This window comes from Tauraco erythrolophus, chromosome 9 (assembly GCF_009769465.1).
Source record: "Tauraco erythrolophus isolate bTauEry1 chromosome 9, bTauEry1.pri, whole genome shotgun sequence".
Taxonomy (NCBI): domain Eukaryota; kingdom Metazoa; phylum Chordata; class Aves; order Musophagiformes; family Musophagidae; genus Tauraco; species Tauraco erythrolophus.
This window is the reverse complement of record NC_141473.1, coordinates 25,511,241-25,532,903: the sequence shown is the minus strand read 5'-3', so window position 1 is coordinate 25,532,903 and position 21,663 is coordinate 25,511,241. Positions and strand designations below refer to the sequence as shown.

General features: G+C 36.7%; 1 protein-coding gene across 3 annotated transcripts in view; it reads right to left on the bottom strand.

Moving 5' to 3' along the window:
• Positions 1 to 21,663, bottom strand: part of LRMDA (leucine rich melanocyte differentiation associated) — a 688,129-nt gene that overhangs the window by 620,558 nt on the left and 45,908 nt on the right. The gene's annotated exons all lie outside the window — the stretch shown is intronic.

The window sequence follows — 21,663 nt, the reverse complement described above, 5'->3', positions numbered from 1 at the left end:
CTATGACTGGCACTTTTTAGAACTGGTTATAAGTTTATAACCAGGTTTGTCTAATTGCTTGTGTCTCATATGCCCATAGTAAATTCTATTTATTACAATTTCTCCTTCATTCTTGGTAGTACCTGCAATATAACTTGGGCTTGTATGCCTAATATAGACATATGTTGTATATGCAATGATATCATATGAAATAAATGATAAAACAGCACACCCTCTGCAAAATGTGTAATTAGTCCAACCCAATAAAAGTGCACTACTATATAAATAACTTGCTTAAAAATTAACAAAACTGTGAAATTTTAACCCACAAATAAACAAGAAAGGATGTTAAGCCACTTTGAAGAAATACTACAGATTTTATAGGGAAAAAAACCAAAATATATATAATGCCTCCAAGCACTGCCAATATTCCATATAGCAAGGGACGTATTACATCTATAAAGCTTATGTTTTTAACATAGTGAAAATAAAGTAGAAGTCAATGCATTACTTAACATAGCCTCTCTGCTTGGATGACACTATAGTAAAAACGTGGCAAGAAGTTGCACCAACAGCTGTCCTAGCTACTTCACTCCAACCTTTCATTGTCAGGGTTATTCTGTGCCAGCATTGAGCTAAAGTTATACTGAATGTGCTCCCATATATACTAAGATAAGGTATTTAGCTTACAGTATAAGAATTCAAACCTCCACAACTCCCAACAATCATTTTAATGCTTGCCTAATATAAAAAAAGCCACTACATTTTTCCAGTACATTGTTTTAGAAAAAACAAACTGAACAACCAAGACTAAACGAGGCACAAGATACAACACTGGTGTAAAGCCCACCTCACCTGTTGGCGCTATGAAGTGAGGACATTACAACAGTGTTTGATGGACTCAACTTGCACTGAGTCTTCAACATTTATACAATATGCCAACATCTAAACAAATATTTCAGTATCATATCCTGCTTATCCAAACTTTCCAGCTTACACAAAACAAAAGGGAACAATACCTCTTATTCTAAGGTCTTCAACAGCAGATTCAATTTCTTCCTTTTGTGGCAAAAAGTTATTATTAACAGACTATTTAATTTTGGATTAAAGCAATGAAAAAAGATGCGTAACAACACAGTAAGTAGATCAGTGCTACATTTATATGAGGACAAAAATATTAGAGAAAGTGTGGAAAGAGGATATTGTCAGTACTATCATTTAATGACATTAGGAAGAACTACTTATTAGACATCCATTCCCTTGTCTTCCAAGTAATACCTCATTCTGTTCTCTGAAAGAAAGTGCATATATATAAAACCTCTACTTTCCCTCATCACTTACAGAGAATAATTCTCACATTTGTCTTCCAAACTTCCCATGTAGAAAATATCTAAATGAAAAGATAATCAAATTATAAAAGACAACTTTTTGCAAATACAAGTACTGAAAATATCATCAGTATTTGTCAGTGCTAAATTATTAGTGGTTTGGGTTTTTTTAATATCTTCAAACAGGAGGCAACATTAATTAGATTTGTAAACAGCAACTGCAAGAATAATGGAAACATAAATAATGCCAAGGAATTTAACTCAGGATTCAGTGTCAGCATCACATGGTTAATGCAATGTATGAACAACCTACTGGTGCAATACTTCTCCGAATTCCCAAAACCATAAGTCCTGATTCTTACAATAAGCTCTGTATGAATCAATACCTCTGCTTATAACAACTCCACTAATGGTTTGAGATTACAAGAAATCTGCTATTAGAATTGATGTCCTATGCAGTAAGTGTACGATCTTAAAGGATTAATAGGCATATAACTTCAAAGGGTGGGTTATTCCTACCTAAGGAGCAGAAGTACTTTCTTCAAATATCTCAGGAAATCACAGACCTTAGAAATGAAAAAAAAAACCCTATATACATGAATTCATCTTAATTTAGCATTCCCATCTCGTTTGAGCATCTGAGTTCTGCTATTTGGTAACAGACACAAAAAGATACAGTTTAAGTTATCATCTTCAGGTTTTCCCCAAACTAGATTTATTTAATCTTTAGCTGTTCAGATTGAACAGGACAGCAGCTATCTTTAGCTTGTACAGTTCTGAGGATACAGTTTACATTAACAAAAAGTAGGGTTATATCCAAAACAAAGAAAACTAGGATAACTAAGTCAAACACCATTTCATAAGTACATTGTCATCTTAAGCTTCTTTTAAGCAATGAAAGGACTGCAAGTTTTGCATTTCTATTTTTGTTAAATCGTTATTCTTTCCTCATTCTTTTTTGTCCTCTAAACCTATCACTAGCTGGTCTGCAAAATTATGAAACTCAAACCTGATCCAAGAAAAATTTTGAAAAGTTCATAATATGGCAACACACGCATGAAAAAACTCAACAAATAACTTCATTAATTAATGGTAAGAGCTCCTGACAGCCTCTCTCTAGAGAAGCGTTTGTCCTCAGAATGCTTTAAGGAAAACATACAGTATTTCATCACTGTGTTTAGACTTCTTGTAAGATACAATGTGATTAATGGAGAAAAAATAAATATTAAAAGTCTTACCATGTGCCAAATTAAGAAGAGCACTTGATAAACTAGGCACTTCTTCTTGTGAGTAATTTGAAAGAATAACTGTTTTTCATTACAACCTCAGCTCCCAGCAGGTCATACATAAACCAAGCCAGCTGCAGTTCAAACAAAGGTCTGTCCAAAGGATGGGCTCAAGGTGCGGATAAATTATTATTGCAAAACCAGTGCCAAGCTTTACTCTCCCCTCTGCTTTTCTCATTTTAATGAACTGGGCTTGGCCCCAAAACTTAGTTTTAATACCCTAGCTTCATTTTCGTTCTATATTTTTCCACCTTATTACAAATAAAGATTTATTTATTACAATCAAAGTGTGTCAAAGCTCTAGGAATATCCTCTAAAAGTGTTCACATGATCCCTAAAGTTTATAGAAGCTTATGAGTAAGCTACATGACCCATCAGGTATACGATGAACAATTCATCTTACTTCAGAGCTACATACTTGAAGAAGTTATTTCTTGTGCATCTACAGCAGTATGTTCACAGATTGAAGTTTTCCCTTAATCATTTTTCAGTTATTCTCTACAGTTACAAAAAATGTGAGGCTAATTCAACTAGACGGAGACAAAGGAGTTCAAAAAGAAAAAAACAGAACAGGTATATGGCCCACCATTCCTTATGGAAAAAAAGAAATAAAGTTACCTCTTTACATCCCGACACAAGACCACAGGATTGGATCCCTGATGTCATCACGACTCTGTGCAAAAACCTCTTCACTGGTTCCAATGGCATTTACAGGCAGAACACCTGATTTTGTCTCCAGTCTCTCACAGATTTTGGAGTTAACAAGCAACAGCCACATGACTTTACCTTTCAGTTTTCTTACCTTTATTAAAGAATGTGAGTCTACCTTTAGAGTTCTTTATTCCAAAGTACCGTGGAGTAACTAACCGGATGCCATACAGTCACCATAATTATTCTACCATGTACATACAATTTATTTTCATAGCTAAGCACCTTGCACTCTTACCACTTTTTATTTGCAGTTGAAAGTTATAAAATCATCTATCCATAATGCTTATGAAAACGTACCTTAATCTTCTTAGAGGTTTGCATGCATTAATGAAAGTGCCAGTCATTATAGTAGTAGATGTTCAGTTTTTATAAACTTAATATTGTGGTTACAATTTCCCGTAGCCTTAGCTTACTGTAGTTCTTTTGATGTTAGTGCCTGGTGAGAAACCTTGTTTAGACAGCTATAGGGTGGAGCCACCAGGCTTTTAACTATCCCAGAGAACAGGGACCACCATAGAGTAGCACACAGGGGTCCTTATATCAGAATTAGTAAAATCCTTTCACTAAAAGGAGTGTAAATCCAGAACTGCTATATCTCATCCGGGACATTACAGCTTCTAATCATCATTTACAGACAAAATAACATCGGGGGGGGGTGGTTAGGGACACGACACGACACAAAAACACAGAGAAAGAGAGAGAGAGAGAATAAAAAGGGGAGGAAAAAAAACAACCAACGCATAAAAGTTTCAAAACATAACAGACACCAAACACAGTAGGAGAGTTTAAAAAAACTCGAACAAAATAGGTCTCACTTCAACCTATGCAGAATAAATAATAGTTTTAAGTCTCTCTCTGGGGACTTGGATTCATCCAAGATACAAATCTGTGTACAAGTCAGCAACCAGTTTATAAAAATCAGAGAGAGATGAGAGAGATGAAAGCAATTAAACACAAAATGTGGCATTTGGGGTCTCTTAAGAGCAAGGAAGAAGGAAAAAAAAAGCCCCACACATTATTTTCAAAACATTTGAAATCCTATAGAAATAGTGAAACACTACATTGTGGTATTATAAAGTAATATCTCTTGTTTATAACCATATAAATTTAGTCCCCTGGCACTACTGGGCTTATATAATAGAAGGGAGTTATTTTAACAGTGCCCTGTTAAAAAAAGAAGCAACTCATTTTCAACTCATTTTCTCCAGTGGGAGGGATGTGTGGCCTCATGTGAGAAAGGGAACATGCCTAAGTTATTACTGTAGGAAAGCAATCTGTCAAAGCCTGGTCGTTTTGGCATGGTGAATACCACTGGTGAGATCAGAGAATCAGATCCTGCTTGCAATTACTGCTAAAGGACCTTGGATCCAGGCAGCCTGCTATCAATTATTCCCCTGGCCTCAGACACTTGGACTTGTCAAGTTCCCAGTGTCTTCTGTTTTGTAACAGTAAGAAAAAGGGCTTCCCATGATCCGTTCTTGGAAGTTTCTCACATGTTGTGTCACTCCAAAGTGTCATTAACAATTCAATTAAAATTTCACAGCACATGTTAGCATATTCAGGTTTTTGTCTGCTAAAATAAGGTCCAAGATAGATAAAGCAGATTCTGTCTCAAAACCTTGACTTTAAAAGTTGTGCTTTCAAATGTATATTATCAAACATGACACTGCCTGCCACCTCAGAGAAATAGTGTGTTTGATGTCCCTGCTCTACTAATAGTAGAAGGAAAAAAACGTTTAACCAGAAAACAGAATAGCAACATCACTTGCAAGATGTAAATTCCATCATTTGTTTAGTTTGGTATATTAGCAATTTTATGGGTTTTTTTTATAAAGTCTCACCAGTCAATTTCTGAAGTTGATTTTACTTTTAGAAATCTTTAAGTATTAAATCACTTTTTGTTTCATTAGTTTACTTTCCAGTGTTGGATTTTCTTGAAAGATTAGCTCAGATGTAAAATGTAAATGGAAATTAAATTTATCTAAAAGGTATATTACACATGAGTTGTACTAAATATGGCTGCAAAAAGAAGACATATTGTTCATTCACATAGTTTATTCATAGTTCATGGGTGTCTCTGTAATTTTTCTCCAATTATACAATGTAAAAAAATTTAACATTCTAAGGTTTTCAGTAAAATTGGAAAGAAAGTTCAGTCTTAAGCCTTCTAAGGCAGCGTTTTCTCTAAACCATCAATAGGTTTAGTCATGCAAGGAGAAGATTCTTTAAACTTACCAAAGACTTTGTTTAAAGCCCAGGAAAATGTGGACTGTCAGCATCCTTTGTGTTGTTTTGCAGCTTAAAACCATTCGCCAGTACACTGGTGACCCTCTATCCCAATTCCCTAGTTTCTCTCTGACATCAAACTCAGGATTATTGTTAGATTTTCTTCTAGGCAAAAAGGAGATTAGAAGCCCAGCTGCAACAGTTGACTGACAGGAAAGGGGGTAGAAAAAATACATAAATAGATATAAAAAGTTTAACCACCATATTACCAGAATAATTTTCTTCCACACGCCAACTACCAGCATTGACCATCATCCCCATGGCCTGAGAAGCAAAGACTGCAAGAAACGGGGGCACCTCCCCTTACGGTGTCAAAACAGGAGTTGACAGTTCAAGGCAAAAATGATTTGCATGTAAATCCTGATCAAAAGCAAGCTTGCACCCTGAAGTTGTCAAGTTTTGCTCCAGTCTGACACTTAAATGGGCTATAGCAAAACTTGATTTAAACTGAGAAGAAAAAAAACATGGCAACTCAATTACCCCCTTGCAGATCAGATCTGGCAGTTCAGGTCAAACTTTTCACCCTGCCATTTCTCAATACCTGATGCCTTAAACAAACAATATGTATTCCTCCTACAACCCTAGATGAAAATACATTTCCCATGGCTCCCTACTGTGCATTTAAAAGTGAATGGGGAAAAAAAAAGAAGTTTAGAAATAGTGTGCAAAGTCTTTTTTTTATTATTATCTCCTGAGCAAAACAGTTTAAATTATCCAGGAGGAAACTCTTTAATGCAAATTTATTTGCTTTAGAGAGATGTCTAGCGTATACTGTCTTCTAGAATAATTCATTTGCTTTTGAAAAAATACTTTCCAGTAAACACATGAAGCCATACTTCATTGAAATAATGTTTGTCTGTAGCATCACAGAACACAGAACTACACTGATTGGCGCAAAGGATGTTAAAAAAAAAAGCTAAATGTGAAGTTTTGTGAAAACTGCAAAAAAATTTATATGGTTCAATCAGTTTGTATAGTGACAAGAAACGCTCCATAATGTTATAGAAATTAAAGACAAAGATTTTCTAGGATCTAATTCTTAGAGCGGTTCCACAGTTCATGCAACTCCTTCTTAACAGGTTTTTGTAGCAGCACTCAACAGTTTTAACACCTGCTACTGATTTGTTTTGTGTCCCCAGACTGGTTCCCCTTGGAGTAGCAAACCAGACCATCCACCTCAACTACTTTTAAAATAACTTTGCTCTGTTCATTGCCATTAAAATGGGATATCTGAGATACACTTCAGACACTGCTTTACAGACTAAAACAATCAACAAGAGAGACAGCAGTGGCTTGCCTAGAGATTACTTAGATTCTTTAAGCACTAGAATCAGAGAAGTCCTTAATGAGATTCCATCTTTCACAAAAATTCATTTATTTTACTAGCACAAATTAGGTGAATTGCAAAAATATGTTCACCACACTACCATACACCATCCAGAATTAAGGACTGTAAGCACAAACCCTCTCAGCCTCTCCATCTCAGCTGTGTAATTGATTTAAGCCTCAACGGGAGGAGAATATAAAATATCGAAATGCCTTCTTTACGCTGATTTGAAAACACTACCAGTATTCATGATCACGTCACAACTGATTCTCCTTCCTCAAATACACCACAATCACATATTATGCCTTGCCTGAGCGAAGTGACAAAATCTGACCTTCTACTTTAAGCAATAGGAACACTCTGGGCCAAGTTTTCATAATACTGTACTTTCAATTTGTGCAATTACTACACCCGCACAAACACTGAAGTTTCATCCTAACCATTTCATGAGCTAATCAAATGAAACTTGCACCACAATGAAATGGAAACCTGGAGAATGTTTTAGAGAAGATGACTGCACACAATGAGAACAAGTGCATTAATTACTACAGGTCACTAAGTTCATTACCACTACATTTCTAAATAAACCATACTCAAATAGCTGTTGGCACAACTGACTCATGCTAACACTTATATCCCTATAGATCAAGTTCAACACAAAAAAAAGGTGAGAAAAAATAATAGTAGTAAGTAAGGAGATTCATTTTGGGACAGCTATCTTTATTATTTTCATGACAGGTCAGTATAAGTATTAGACACAATATAGTTTTCTGCTTTTAACTTCAGAGATAAAAAATATTCAGAGCTACTGTTATGAAAAAAAACTATATTTTTATATGTTACTACAAATGTCTCTGAGCTTAACGTAATATTTATGAAGGATTTTAAAGATTAATTTGATTAGGAAGCTGGCAACTATTTACACGATTATTGCTTAGATTGTAAACTCTTTGCAACAAAGATTTTTTTGTTCTGAGTTGTACAAGAGACTGTCAAAATAATGTCCTGGTGCAACAGTGACAATTTTACACACTCCCAGAGTAAGTGCAGAACTTATTCAAAAGAATTTGAAATTGTGCCATTTTTCTTTCTGCAAGTCTAGTTCAGACTACACCTGAAATTAAAATCAGTTCTTTAGTGAATCAAGCTGAAGTATTAAAAATAAAATGTTGCCTCAATATTTGTCTCAGATTCTAACCTCAGTTAAAATAATTCCATCTTCACTTGCCCTCATCTTTCTTTCTGTAGTTGTAATAAAACCTTAAAAACCTCATGTATGTACTCTAAACCAAACCTAAATTATAGAAGTCTAACTAAGCTACTACCTCATTCTGGCTGAAAATAAAAACCAAAACAAAATAACAACAACAACAAAAAAAAACACACCCAACTTTATTCAAAAAAATGCTGGGGAACCTTAGGTGTAACATTAAGCCATTTGGATTCCAGACAGTGCAAGTAACTAATTCAGCATAAAATCTACCTACACTCTGACTTCCACACCTGAAAAGCTGGGAAATTTGATTTTTTAAATCATTTCCATTTAAATATTGTCTTGCTAGAGAAGACGGCAGGACAATTCTCCCTTCCTCCTTTTGTTTTTTTTTTTGAGGTTTAAAACTCTTCTTATACTTTTCTCTGCTAACATACTCACTCATTCAGCAATTTAATCAACAGTGTGGGGATATACACCTTTTTATTTCATTAAAATTCAGAGTAGTTCCTTCTTGGACAACTTGTAAAGCAAGCAACAGCAGTTTGGTTGTCTCTCCACTGAAGTGGATGCTGCACACTCAGCCAGAAGGAAAAGGCCATGCTGGCACAAGGAACCGGCTCCCTTAAGGCAGTTCTGGGCTGAGTTAACACCCCTGCAATTTGCAGGGAGTAACAACAGAACAACTTTTGCTAACCCCCTGGAAGCTTACAACAGGGTGATGTCCCTGACTCGCCACCAGCTTTACAAACTCAGATGTGAGGTCTCGAACTAGCAGGTGATGCAGGCTGGAAGTAGAGAAATAGGAAAGGAGCTCAGTAGTATTCTATCCTTTCAAGGAAGAAGACTGATTTTTCACTGTGGTTCACTTCTAGCCCAACACAGAAGCAGTTATCACACAGGTCTCCTCATCACCAAGCAAAGGCACAGTTTCTGACTTACCAGTGGATGGAAATAACGTACTTCACTGCAATCTAGTCCTGCAGAGTAATGATAGGCATATAGATACCTGAGCCACATGTAAGGTAACATGCTATAAGTGGGTTCTCAGAAGTTTAGCATCGTCTGAATTCAGCATAAATCAACAGTAACTCACCTCCATAAAGATTAAAGCCTTGTTAGCACTGAATGCACACAACAGATACCACAGTATTTGCAGATGCCCTCATACTAACCCAACAAAAATAGCGACATTCGACCCCAGGGAGCTCAGATTTTAAAACAGTGTTACAGATTTTATTTTAAATTCTTTAATGTGAAAGCTATTTTACTATGCTTAATTTGAAGCACGCGGAGTAAGAAAGAAGGCAAGACACACACTACTGCCCAGTTCCCATGGAGCACAAGACACTAGCAGAGTAACATTAACAGGAAAAACTTTTTCTAGCTTCAACCACCTGTTCTGTTTCCACAAACAGACGCTCCTATCGTAAGACAACAGTCCATCTCCAATAAGGTCATGACTATTAGAGTTTCCATTTAGATTTTACAAATGTACTGCCGTAGATGTTTAAAATCTGCACAGTATCATTCCATAATAAATCAGTTTGACAGCTTTATGAATTTTCAAAAGAAAAGAAAAAAATCACTTCTATAAAGTTCAAAATGTCAGAAAAGGAAAAGCTCTAAAAACAGTGTCAACATATTTTTTTAAAAAAGCAGAGGCACTTGGCTCATGGAGTTGTCTGCTACCATCCATCAATAAACACAGAGCCTTGCTTCTACTTCTATTCACCAGAGAGAGTTCCAGTGGGCATGCCACACTTGTGCACCCACATAGCCCTTGCCTGAAGAAAGTGAGCCTTCCTCATCCTGCTTCTCACCAATTTTTATTTTTTATGCATGAAGATTACTTAAGATCTCACTGATCATAAGTACATTTTGTTTCTTGAAGGCTCAGAGAGTCTAGGTTAGGTTTTCTTAGTGTCACCCTTATAAATTCAAAGGTCCCCCTCTATTTCTGCTCAGAGCTAAATCAGATTTACAACAACTGTCAAAGTACAGGATGACAGATAAATTAATCTTCCCTTCATGAGTTTACATCTGAGGCATCTGGGCTGCTGATCTGGCCCTAACAAGCACAGGGTCTCTACAAGCTGTCGTTTAAAGCTGATGCTTTCATGCCTGGAGATGAATTATTCTGTCATGAGAATCTATTTATTCAGGAGTTAGAAGGTGGGGTTTTGGCTGCAGGATAGGATGATTTCATGGGTTAAGGTCCCCTTGAAGTGTCTGTTTAAATCTTGTCCTGGCACTGACTATACTACACTTGGAATTTTTAGCACATTGACAGAATTGGGAAAATCCTTTTTCTTCTACAAAGTTGTCATCTTTTTCTCAAGCCTGCTGTCAGTAGAGGATCATTCTCTCCATACAGCAGCTGAATATGATTCCCTTCTTTATTCAGACATTAATAAATTTATATTTTTTTAAAAGGCTTGATGATTCATTTCACAACATTGCCTGCCATTCAACAGTCTGCTATGAAACAACCGCCTGCTACAATCTGCCAGGACGTTTCCTTATGGAGAAAGGTAGAGATCGGTGAAGGAGCTGGGAAACCTTTGCTCTACCTGTGGGAAAAACATGCATTTCAGGCCCTGCTGCTGGACACTGACGCCGCAGAAACAATGCCAGTCCTTGAGCAAAGCAGCCAGGGAGAAATGTCCATGTATTCCAGCTCAGGTCAGCAACCTGCAGGGAAAATGAGGCCATCCAGAAGTCAACTGAGGATCTATAAACTAAACAAGAGGATAAGCTAGTGAATACTGCAAGACATTGACTGACAAGCTTCAGTCCAATGTAAAAGACAAATTCCACAATGAATTTTCTGTGTATTTAATCAGTTCACTGAACAGTTAAAAAGATTCCTATGCAATGGTATCTAATCATTACCTGACTGGTTTTCACCATGCAAAAGTGGAATGCCACATTGGGATTACGGAGAAGTGTTGGACTTAGCTTGTTAAACAACTAAATAGCCAGAGTTCAATGACATGGCCCTCAGTTCAGCTAAGGGCATGGATCCAAGTCAAGCTATCAACAGGTTGGTAAAAGAAGCCATTAAGTGGTGATAGAAAAGAATCAATATATGAAGTAGATTCATATTTCTCTAGGTTTCAAAATAATTTTGGACAATATAATGTTGTAAGACCAAGAAAAATTAATACATTTAAAGAAAAGATATAGGAGAGCTTATGCATCAAAGCAGCAATAAGAAATATTCTGGATAGGAAGAATGATAAACCAAAATAACTTTCCTTTTCAAGGAATCATTTTCAAGAGCTTAGAAGTAATAAAGAAAAACTGAACTCTTTTCTCAGAAGATAGCCCAGTTGCAAGCAAGAAAAAGCTGATTTTCAGTAAGTACTAAGAAGTAGTATTAGAATGCTAACATGGAGGAAATCTAGAAGAAACTCAGTTTTGTGGATGATACTTGATTTGTCACTTGTCCATGCTCCTTTCTAAAGCATAAGCCTTCTTTACACAAGCTTTTATTTTTAGGGTGACAATACCCTTTTGGCTATGTTCTTTTTTTACACATACATTCATCATTAAAATGTCACCATTGCTCTTTTATTATTCAGAAAATATAATATTTTTTAAAAGGCTTGAAAAACACACCCAGAAGCTGATCTATGTTAAATGATCACTTTTCCAAAAAGACATCTAGACTTCCTTTTCAAGTTGTCATTATAAGCCCTGAAACCTGCAGAGGAGTCTATGTTCACGTTGTGTCTTCCCTTGAAATTTCCTTAATACTTGCACCCTCCACTGTGTAAGGTTTTCTCAAACCTCCTTTCTGTCTTTTAAGGGATGGTAGGGGTGTGCGAGAGTGAATTCCACAGAATTTGAAAGTAATAAACATAAATATCACAGATACTAGATCTCCTACTTAGGCTACAACTATTTTAACCACAATACAATTTTAAAACATCTAAAATACAAAATGCAAATGTATGTTTACAACAGAATTCATTTTCTACTAAGCATTGCTTACAATTCCCACTGACCTAAAACATCCCATCTCACTGTCCAAATCTCCCACATGCATTTTCAGTTCTAGGAATTCAGTCAGCCCATATGTCTGGTTTTCTGTTACCACTTCAAAACAGATTTCGGCAATACTATGCACAGTAGCAGGACAAAACATTTTGAAAACCTCTCTTCTGTTTATAGACAATGTAACTGCTTTTGGAAGTGTTAATTAAAAATTTAGCACTTGGGTGCTGTAAAGTTGATCAACTTGCCTTTGCAAATGGAATCTCACGCCACTCAAACCAGATGTCTAAATTTAGTTTGCCTCCAAAGGCATCAAACAAAGCATTTTGCTCTTCTGAAGGTTTAAATATAAGCCAATATAAAAATCAAAAGGACCATTCCTTTAAGATTAACATCAATACAAGTTAAAACTTAAAACTCTACAAAGTGCAGTAAGCAGATCTTAGCAAAAACCATGCATCTACCTAATTATTTTTAATATAACTTCTACTAAGCACAGCAAACTAATGCAAGATCCATAAGATGTTAAGGAAAGAGAGATCAGTCTGTGGTATTATGACTTTAGTCATTCTTTCTCAAAACAACAGATGAAATAAAATGTATGACATTCCCAAAGAGGGAGTTTCTACTGTAATTCATCTTAAAATGCAATGTTCTGTCATCTCCAGTAACACTTACTGAAAGCAACCATCAATACTTTTTGTCAAAAACCTGCACTCTGTGTAAAATGTTCCATCAATCTCTATTTACATAAAACAAAAACTTTCAGTGTGGTTCTAAAGCAGAACCATTCAGATTCTCTGTCTTCCATTTTCATGCTCTGTTGAAAAATTATTTTGACTGACACAAAAAAAACCCATGCCTAACAATTTATGGTAAGGGTTTTTTTTTCAAATGTAAAGCAAAATCACATAGACTTGTTCTTTTCTATTGATCAGCTAAGCAAAAGAAAGCATTTTTTGTTTACTTTGAACCACATCCAGTTTTCCTTCCATGTATAAACAGTCTAAATATTCTAACTTAATAATTTTGGTGAACAATTTTGCAAAGTAAGCAATTTAATATAGTTCACTTAATCATGTTTGTGTATCCCATATGCTTTTCCAGACATATAAAAAGCACTCAGAGCCACCATTCTGTAATTTTACTCACATGATCGGTACCATAAATTTCAATCAGAACTAAATCACAGGGAGAATATATACATATTCAAGGCTTTTGGGTTTAGGGGCATAGTTTTCTAATCCTCATATTGCATTCACAGTGTTTCTAAGCTATTAGGCACTAGCGGATCAATACTCAAAGTTGTTAAAGAGCATGAAGGAAAACTATAGCAGAAATATACAGCCACAAAGCAGTCATTCATTTTCCAAGTACCAAGTTCACAGTCCTGTTACTGGCCACATCCAGAAATGAACTAGTTGACTTGAAAAGGGGAGTGGGAAGCATTTTCCAAATTCTTTCCTCTAGAGTTTCGCCTAGAAGAGAAGTGTTCTTTTGCTTTATCACCTTCTCAAAAGAAACTGTGCACTACCCTGCGTATTTTAATCATATCTTTAGGCCTGGAAGAAACAAAACTGGGACAGCCAATGGCTGAGAGATGAGACGAGCTACCATGGACAGATCACCCAAACCCAAGGATAGCTGGCCTCGGGAAGAACAGGACTGCACGGGACAGTGCAGGACCTGGGTCTTCCTAGGGCCCAGGACTGGACCCCATCAAACAACTATCATACAATATTTCCCTCTCACTAAATGAATTTGATCAATGATTTATCATGGTTTAAGTAATCTTTCTACAACTATTTGTATATATTCTCATCGACAGTCATTAGTTTGTAATTTTTGTTTTAAAAAGTAAGATGAAATAAACATGTTTTTCCTCTTTTTGACAGAGCACTTATTCAGCTAATCACTAAGGAGACTTTCAGCTGGGAATATGATTTCAAGACTTGCCATCCCACTCAACCCTCATTCTTTAGTCTATTGGGAGATCCTTTGCCATTCAAAAACAATTTGTATAACTTCCTGATATTTTGCGGCTCTTCAACAGCTTTATAATATGCAAATACTCTGAAAATAAGTAATTTTCGTGACTACTCCACACCATTCATAAAATATTGCAGAAACACAATGTAGACAGCTTCTCAGTGTTTCTGAACTGTAGACAACACAGAGTTCACAAAGTAAAAAAGTCCTAAAGCAAAGACCTAAAGGAAAATACCTAACAATAAACAGTACCTAGAGAAAAAAAAAAAGAAAAAAACACCAACAGAATTTAAGAAAAAAAAAAAACCCTACATTTGAGATCTATCACTTTAAAACAATCAGAAAATAACAAATAGCCTACACAGCATTAACATCTAACGGAAGATCAGATACAGATTTAGAACGGTCTTGTAAAAATTTCTACTTTTCATATTCACTACTCCGGATAGTCAGTAAGACCTTAATGAACTGCCTTCATGACTCAATTTCATCCCCAGTCCAGAGAAGGGGGGAGGGGGGTGGGAATTGAAAATTCTTCACAAATCTTGCCTGATACAATAGACAAAAAAATTATTTTGGATAATGCTGTCTGTTTTTTTTACTGTGAACAGTGTAAATTTCTGTTTAACAGCTGTGAAAAATAAATAAATAAAATAAGTTGTAAAAACCCACAACTGGTTTTCTGCAAGATGTCATACCCACACAGGTATATGGAGCCACACTTGAGCTACACGTCACATAAAGCACACATTCAATTTGCTGGCTGAGTAGTATCGCTTGGAGACGCAACCAAAAGCTCAGAAAAGAAGATGAAGATATTTCTTACTCCTTTTTCCTGTAGATCGGAGACCCAAGCCAGAACTTTTCTTCTACACAAGTTACAGGAATTTAACTGACTCCTAGTTCTAAACAAACAGTTCATAAATCACTAACTAAAACTAATTCAACTTCACATCATGGTACTGTAGTAGCGCCTTTGTTGTGAAAAACCTACATTTGACTTCTCCTATTTTTATGTGTATTTTATTTATAAATTACTAATGTTTTTCCTGGGCAAAATGGCTAAAATAATATCTACACCAAACCATATCCCTGTCATCTGAAGGAAAAAACCCACAGTACAAATTGACTCAATGAGGGGGAGCTATTAGCAATGAATACACAAGCAATGCTCAATTCTGCACAATCATCATTACCTACACAGCTGAACACTTAACATGCTACCTCCTAGAAGAGTTACAAAGTGGCTGCCTACATTATTTTATAGACAGGTCAAGGGAAATGAGAGTATGATGTATGGCTAGAAATAAAAGAAAATGTACTTTTTCCCTTTCATAAAGTGTCCAGTTACACAACAACCTGAGCTGAAGATCTCAAGGCATGCCTTGCTATTTTCAAATCACATAAACCACAAAAATCAGCCGCAGTACAAATATATCCCAGTAAGTGACTCTAGTAATCATTTGATTACAGCAGGTATATTTGGCCAAAGAAATACAGATTTTAAAGCTATTAAATAATCAAAAACGTAATGCCTCCCAATCATTACAACATACATAAGAAGGAAACAACAGATCAACAACAGCAAACAATGCTACTACAGACATTTTTCTTTCTTATCAATCAATACATAACATGCCACGAAAGTAGAAAGTCAGCTTTAAAACAGACAAAAGTTTTATAGGCACCAGGAAGCTGCATACATCATCACAGACATTATAGGACATGGGAGGTGGGGGAAACCAATTAACTAGTTGCATCCTTCTCTGCATGTGTAAGATCACATTATGAATTCGTGTTGTGCTTCTATCACTCCACTGTACTGCTTCCCCCCACCACTCTTATTGGGGAAAGATAACCTTGGGGGGAAACAAAACAAAAAATAATTAAATAAAGAAAAAGTCAAGCTACTCCAGGAACATGCGAGGAAAAGAGAAATCTATTCAAATGCAACCAAATGTGTTCTGGAAAGCAAAGTTTTCAATTGCCTCAGCAGACAAGTCATTATTAAACTTTTTTTTTTTTTAATAATCGTTGCTACAAAAAAATTTAAGAGACCTCAAGAAATCATGCAAGCAAAAGCAAAGAAATTGACTCTGAAACAATTATTTTTTTTTGGAGAGCACTGTGCTTAAATTGATTGTAAGGATCTTAAAAAAGCTGATCAAATAAAATTGTAATAGCAGAGTGTAACAGTATTTAGTTCACTGTTGTCCAGTTGTTTCTGCAAAACACAAGCTCTAATTTTTCAAAAGTAAATTAAGCTTTAGCCTTTAATGCTTTTGGATGAGAACCAATGCAATGTCACATTGGGAAGTCTTTATGTTGAGAAGAAGAAAAAGGCCAGTTTAGCTTCACTTTTTTCACGTGGGTTACACACCTAGACTTTGACACAGCAGTTCTGAGAAACATAATTTCAAGGAGTACACAATCAAACTTAATCTGGCCATCATATCTGTCAACACCCATTCTCCATCTGCCTGAATTTTAATAGAGCCTTCTGTTTATTCTGGTCAAGGACTGAGCCTGGCAGTTCCCCTCAAGATGAAGGGCTTCAGTACCAGCAAACACTACTGATACATACCATTTCTTCCTTGAACTGGTAAAAAGCAAGTGCTTTTACTCAAATACTCAAAGTACTTAAGTATAAAGCAAGAAGCACAGAAGCAGAACTAGACACCTTAGAGAGAAAGATCCCTAACACCCAGACAGAATGCTCCTGAATACCAGGCAAAGCCCAGCTGAAAGATTCACCATACATCAAGTCTGTTCTTAAGTTTGGATTAAATCCTGCAGTTTCCTTCCTCTAACTCACAAAAGAATGCAATAAACCCCCAAGTGCCCTACCAATCCATTCTCTGGAATACCTCCCAAAGTCATTTCTGGTCTATCCTCTTTATTCAACAGAGTGCTTTCGTTCAATTTTACAAACACAGCAACGCACTAGATCATCCTGGCAACATGAAGAAGCACAAGTTGAACTGGGTAACTGTCAGTGGAAAAAAGATGGGTCAACTGTAGGAAGAGGAGAGAAAGTGAAGGAACAAAGACAAAGCAGAAAGCAAAAGACTCCTTTTGGAGAGTGGCTCTCAAATGCCATAGGAGTTATCCTACAGGTAGAAACAGGACAGATTCTCTCCTCAGCTCTGACTGCTGTAAGAGATGCATCTACACTGCGGAATTAACAAAGGTCTCGAGCTACCATCTCTAATCTAGTTCTTATTGACACAAAAAGCCTTTTACCAGTCTAGTTAACCCACTGGCTTTTCAGATGGAACAAGGGCTTTCCATAGTCTCCCACCAAATGCCTAGAGAGACAGTTTGCCACCAGTTCCACTGGAATGGAAGTGTAGCAGGGCTTTACCTCCAGGAGCCAAGAACTAAGACACACATCTTCCAGCCCATGTGGGGAGTGGTGGGTGCGTCACCAGTGAGTGCACAGCAATTTATACATGCCTTTTCAGTTTGGTTGTTCCCAACAAAACCAAGTTAATCTCAATCATTCAGGCTGACACTGCAGTGAAAACCTACTGAATAAAGGTTATTTTTCCACTGCATCAGAACGTTACATTCACCCATATAACAAAATTAACAACTAATTTCCAATAAGGAAATGTTTATAGCAAAACAGGGTGGGGAAGCAGCATTTACTTGCCCAAAGTCTAAATATCATTCAAGTGAGATTGTACTAGAACCCCAGAATCTGGGGTCTGGCTGTAATGGCCAGACAGTAAACTGAGCTGAGGTGGGAAAAATTGTACAGAGTTATTACTGTACTTGTTATTTACTTGTACTTATTGTACAAGTAAAAATATCAAGTGGCTTTGCCCTCACTTCACAAGGGATCTCTGAAAGTACACAGAATTTATCAATTGATGTACATTAATGAGGATTACTTGTGTAAAATTTCTTCAGCCAGTGCAGGAGTGCTAACTTCTGGTTTAAAGAAAAATAAATACATACAACCAGGAAATTGAAGTACGGGCAAACTTAAACAAAAAAAGAGACACAGACAGAGCAGTTCCAAAACACACATATCCATCATTCTTTTGTCCTGGTTCTGTCACTGTCCAGGGGCCAGCACAAAAGAACAAGATGAAAAAACATTAATTTTAGGCATCATGCAAAAATAATCCAAATCAATTGCCTCCCAGCTCCCCAAAATAAAAAGTGAGCAAGTCTGATCAATGACTTTCAATTAAGATGATGAAAAACGGCTGCTGAATTTGCTTAAGGGAACCCAGAAGCCATGCACACGCTGCATGGCGCTCTGTTATCTCTAGTTGAAAGACAGTACAGATATAGGAGTCGGCCACATGAAATTTTGAGATTCATCCCAGATGGCCATAAATATAACAGAATTTCAAAAATTTAGAGACCAAGCCTATTCCAATGGTAGAATTCTCACTTAGCATTTCCCAAATTAAAAGTCCTTCTAATATAACAGAAATCTAAAAGCCTGCATTAGCAAGGGCTAGCTCCCTCCAACCGTTTGTTCAGAGACTCTCCAACAAGCATACAGCACACTGTAAGAATTCAATTTGGAAACCATCATCTAAAGCACAGAGGAGAACAGGAAAGTCATATTGCTATAATGCTTAGATTATCAATCATCTTGACAGTTTATTGGCTTTATCACCACACATACCATTAAAATGATGTCTGGCCTAGAATGTCAGGAGGCAAACATTAAACAGACCAGGATTAAAAAGCAGATCCCAAACAGCACTCCAGTAAAGTTTCCCTTCCACTCTGAAATTAGTTAGAGCTGACTAAGTAACTGGCACTAGACTTTGAAGAAATATACAGCCTAAAAGGCACAGAGTCAACACAGACTTGACGAGCTGATAGGTAATGTCATGTTATGGGCAACTCTAAAGCTCCTGCGGTTGATTTATCACGTACTGTGTGCAACAGAATGATTGCTAATGGAGGGTGGGGGTGGGGGGGAGGCACAAAACAACAACAGCTTAATTTGCTGCTTCTTGGAGCCAAGGGCTTGCATCAAAAGGGCCAAACAAACTCCTTGAAGTCCAGCAGCAATGCTTGCTTTATCAATTTGTAATTATGAAACTCATACATTAATAACATGTTTTACACTAAAGTAATTTTACAGATTAGGAAAATCTAACAGTGACAGAATATATTCATAACTCAATAGTACCAGATAAGGAAAGAAACACAAATCCTGAATTTTAAAGCATAGCTCTGTGCGTCCAGTCTGGCAACTAAATCCTGACACAATTAAAATTGTGCATCAACAGAGTGCAGTTGAGAAATGTGTCGTTTGTTCAGGACAGTACTTCCCTGTGCCCAGGAACATGCGGGCAGGCAGCTACAGCTTATTAAATGCAACTTCCCTTTTCCGCAACCCCTCACCTCTGAGAAATCTAACATTTCTAAATATTATTTAGTTCCTGTTTCCTTCTCTTTCTTTTGTCTTCCTTTCTTTCCCAAAATGTATTGACATTTGCATTATCCTCCTAATTTATTTGGTAAAAATATGTCAATTTTAAATTAAAAATAAGCTAATGGCACATCCAACCATGAGAACCAGTCAAATTGAGCCACAGTATATTTGCTGAAAATAAATAGTTCATATGCTTTCTTATGTCAGTCAAATCAACATGCACACACCCATCTCAATTTTAAGCAGATTAATCCAATAGCAACTACAGCTACTATACTGATTTATATCTCATGACAGACATTGCTTGAAGGAGTGCTTCTATCTCTGAGAAAGGTGTTGGGAGGTTCAGTATTTGCCAAACACTGATAGATCTTTGCTGCATGAGCATTAAAGCTTTAATATTTTGATCCTGTTGCAAGTCAGAGTCAACTCTGTAATTATTATTTCACAGTCCTCACTTACTCATATTTTGAGGGACCTGAAGCAGTGTTTTTCAGTACATGTTGTCATTTTGAAATTTAAAGGCGGCTAAATGAAATTCTAACCTAAGCAAAAGCGCTGTCTTAATACTTGATAAACCATGGCAGCAATTTGTAGTAAAAATCACTGTTTTATCCTTAACAGTGACATTTACTATAGATCTGTTGACACAAGAATTTCAGCAAGGTCAGAGCCACAGAAGAAGTCTCTCAGCTGAATTCTAAAACACAAGTAAAGACATCTTGAACTGTCATCTGGCAAAACTACACAAAACACTTACAATCTCACAAACAAGACTGAAGATGAAAAAAATCAAATATTTAGCTATGTCCAAAGACCTGAACACTTCTTAAACACCTGACATCACCTCTCACCAACCTCTGAATGACCCAAGTGGAAGTCCTAATTGACCAAAAAGGATATTCTAAATTAGGAACCTAATGAGGACTCTCTTTGTTGCCTCCGACTATCACACTGAGGCTGAGGAGTAAGGCTTGGAACTGATCTAACACAGAAACATGTCCAACAAAGGGAAGTTTAGATGCTCACTGTACTATCAGAAGCGTCAGGAATACAGGAAGGGGGCCTTAGAAAAGTGGCAGGTTACCCGAAAATACAAGCAGACATGAACAATCTCCCCTCAAGAAGTTTGTTTCATCAGCTGTTCTTCATATTGTGCTAGTTCTATGCATTTATTTGGAGGAGAGTTGAGGGGAGTGGAACACAAAAGAAAAAGGTGTGGGAAGAAAACACACATACCCCACCTGTAACCGTTACTGCGTTGTCTTCAGAGTTAGTGAGGAGAATAAGAACAATCTTATCCAGCAGCAGACGAATCTCCGCCAAAAAGTAGTATCAGATTAGCAATCTAAACAGAGGAGAGAATACTCACGCTTGCTTCAGGAGTCTCCACTTCACCACACTTGCCCATTCAGAGCATCTAAAAACACACACTGCGCTTGTGGCAACAAAGTGTTACAGCAAAAAAAAAACAAGATATTTTGAGGACAGATTAATTTCTTTTTACACCACTACAGGGTTCACTATATTCAGATCACTTGCTCTATGAGCTTCACTTGTCATACCACAACTACTATACCCAGCGAGTCCCCAAGGACCCAGGCCTCACTAGCAGTTAATGATCCATTAGACAGCCACCTTGATGCAAACCAGAAGGTGGCTAATGCTCTAACAAAGTGGTCCTAAACTACAATAACAGACAACATTCAAGGATTACAGCCACTATAAACCAGTAGTCATAGTTAATAACTGTAATATTTCATTAAAATGGCTAGAAATAATGCATACCAGACACTCAAACAATTACAGAAGACCACAACGATATTAGAAAAGTTGTAATATAACATTGAAAGAAAACAAGCTAGCCACTTGCCATAGCGCAATGAATGTATCTTCTCAGCATAAAGTCTCCTAGTTGTTTCACCATCATACACACAGAAAAAATTCAATAAAGAATAGAAACACAAGACAAATAGCTGGCGGTATTATTACCAGTCACAATAAACAAGCAGCATCTCTAAGACTAGCAAGACGACTTCTGCTCTGTTTCCATGCAGTTCCGCCAATAAAACTATCTTCATAGCTTCCATTTGCTTACAATTTTCCTGAAGACTAGCACACCAGTAGCTGTG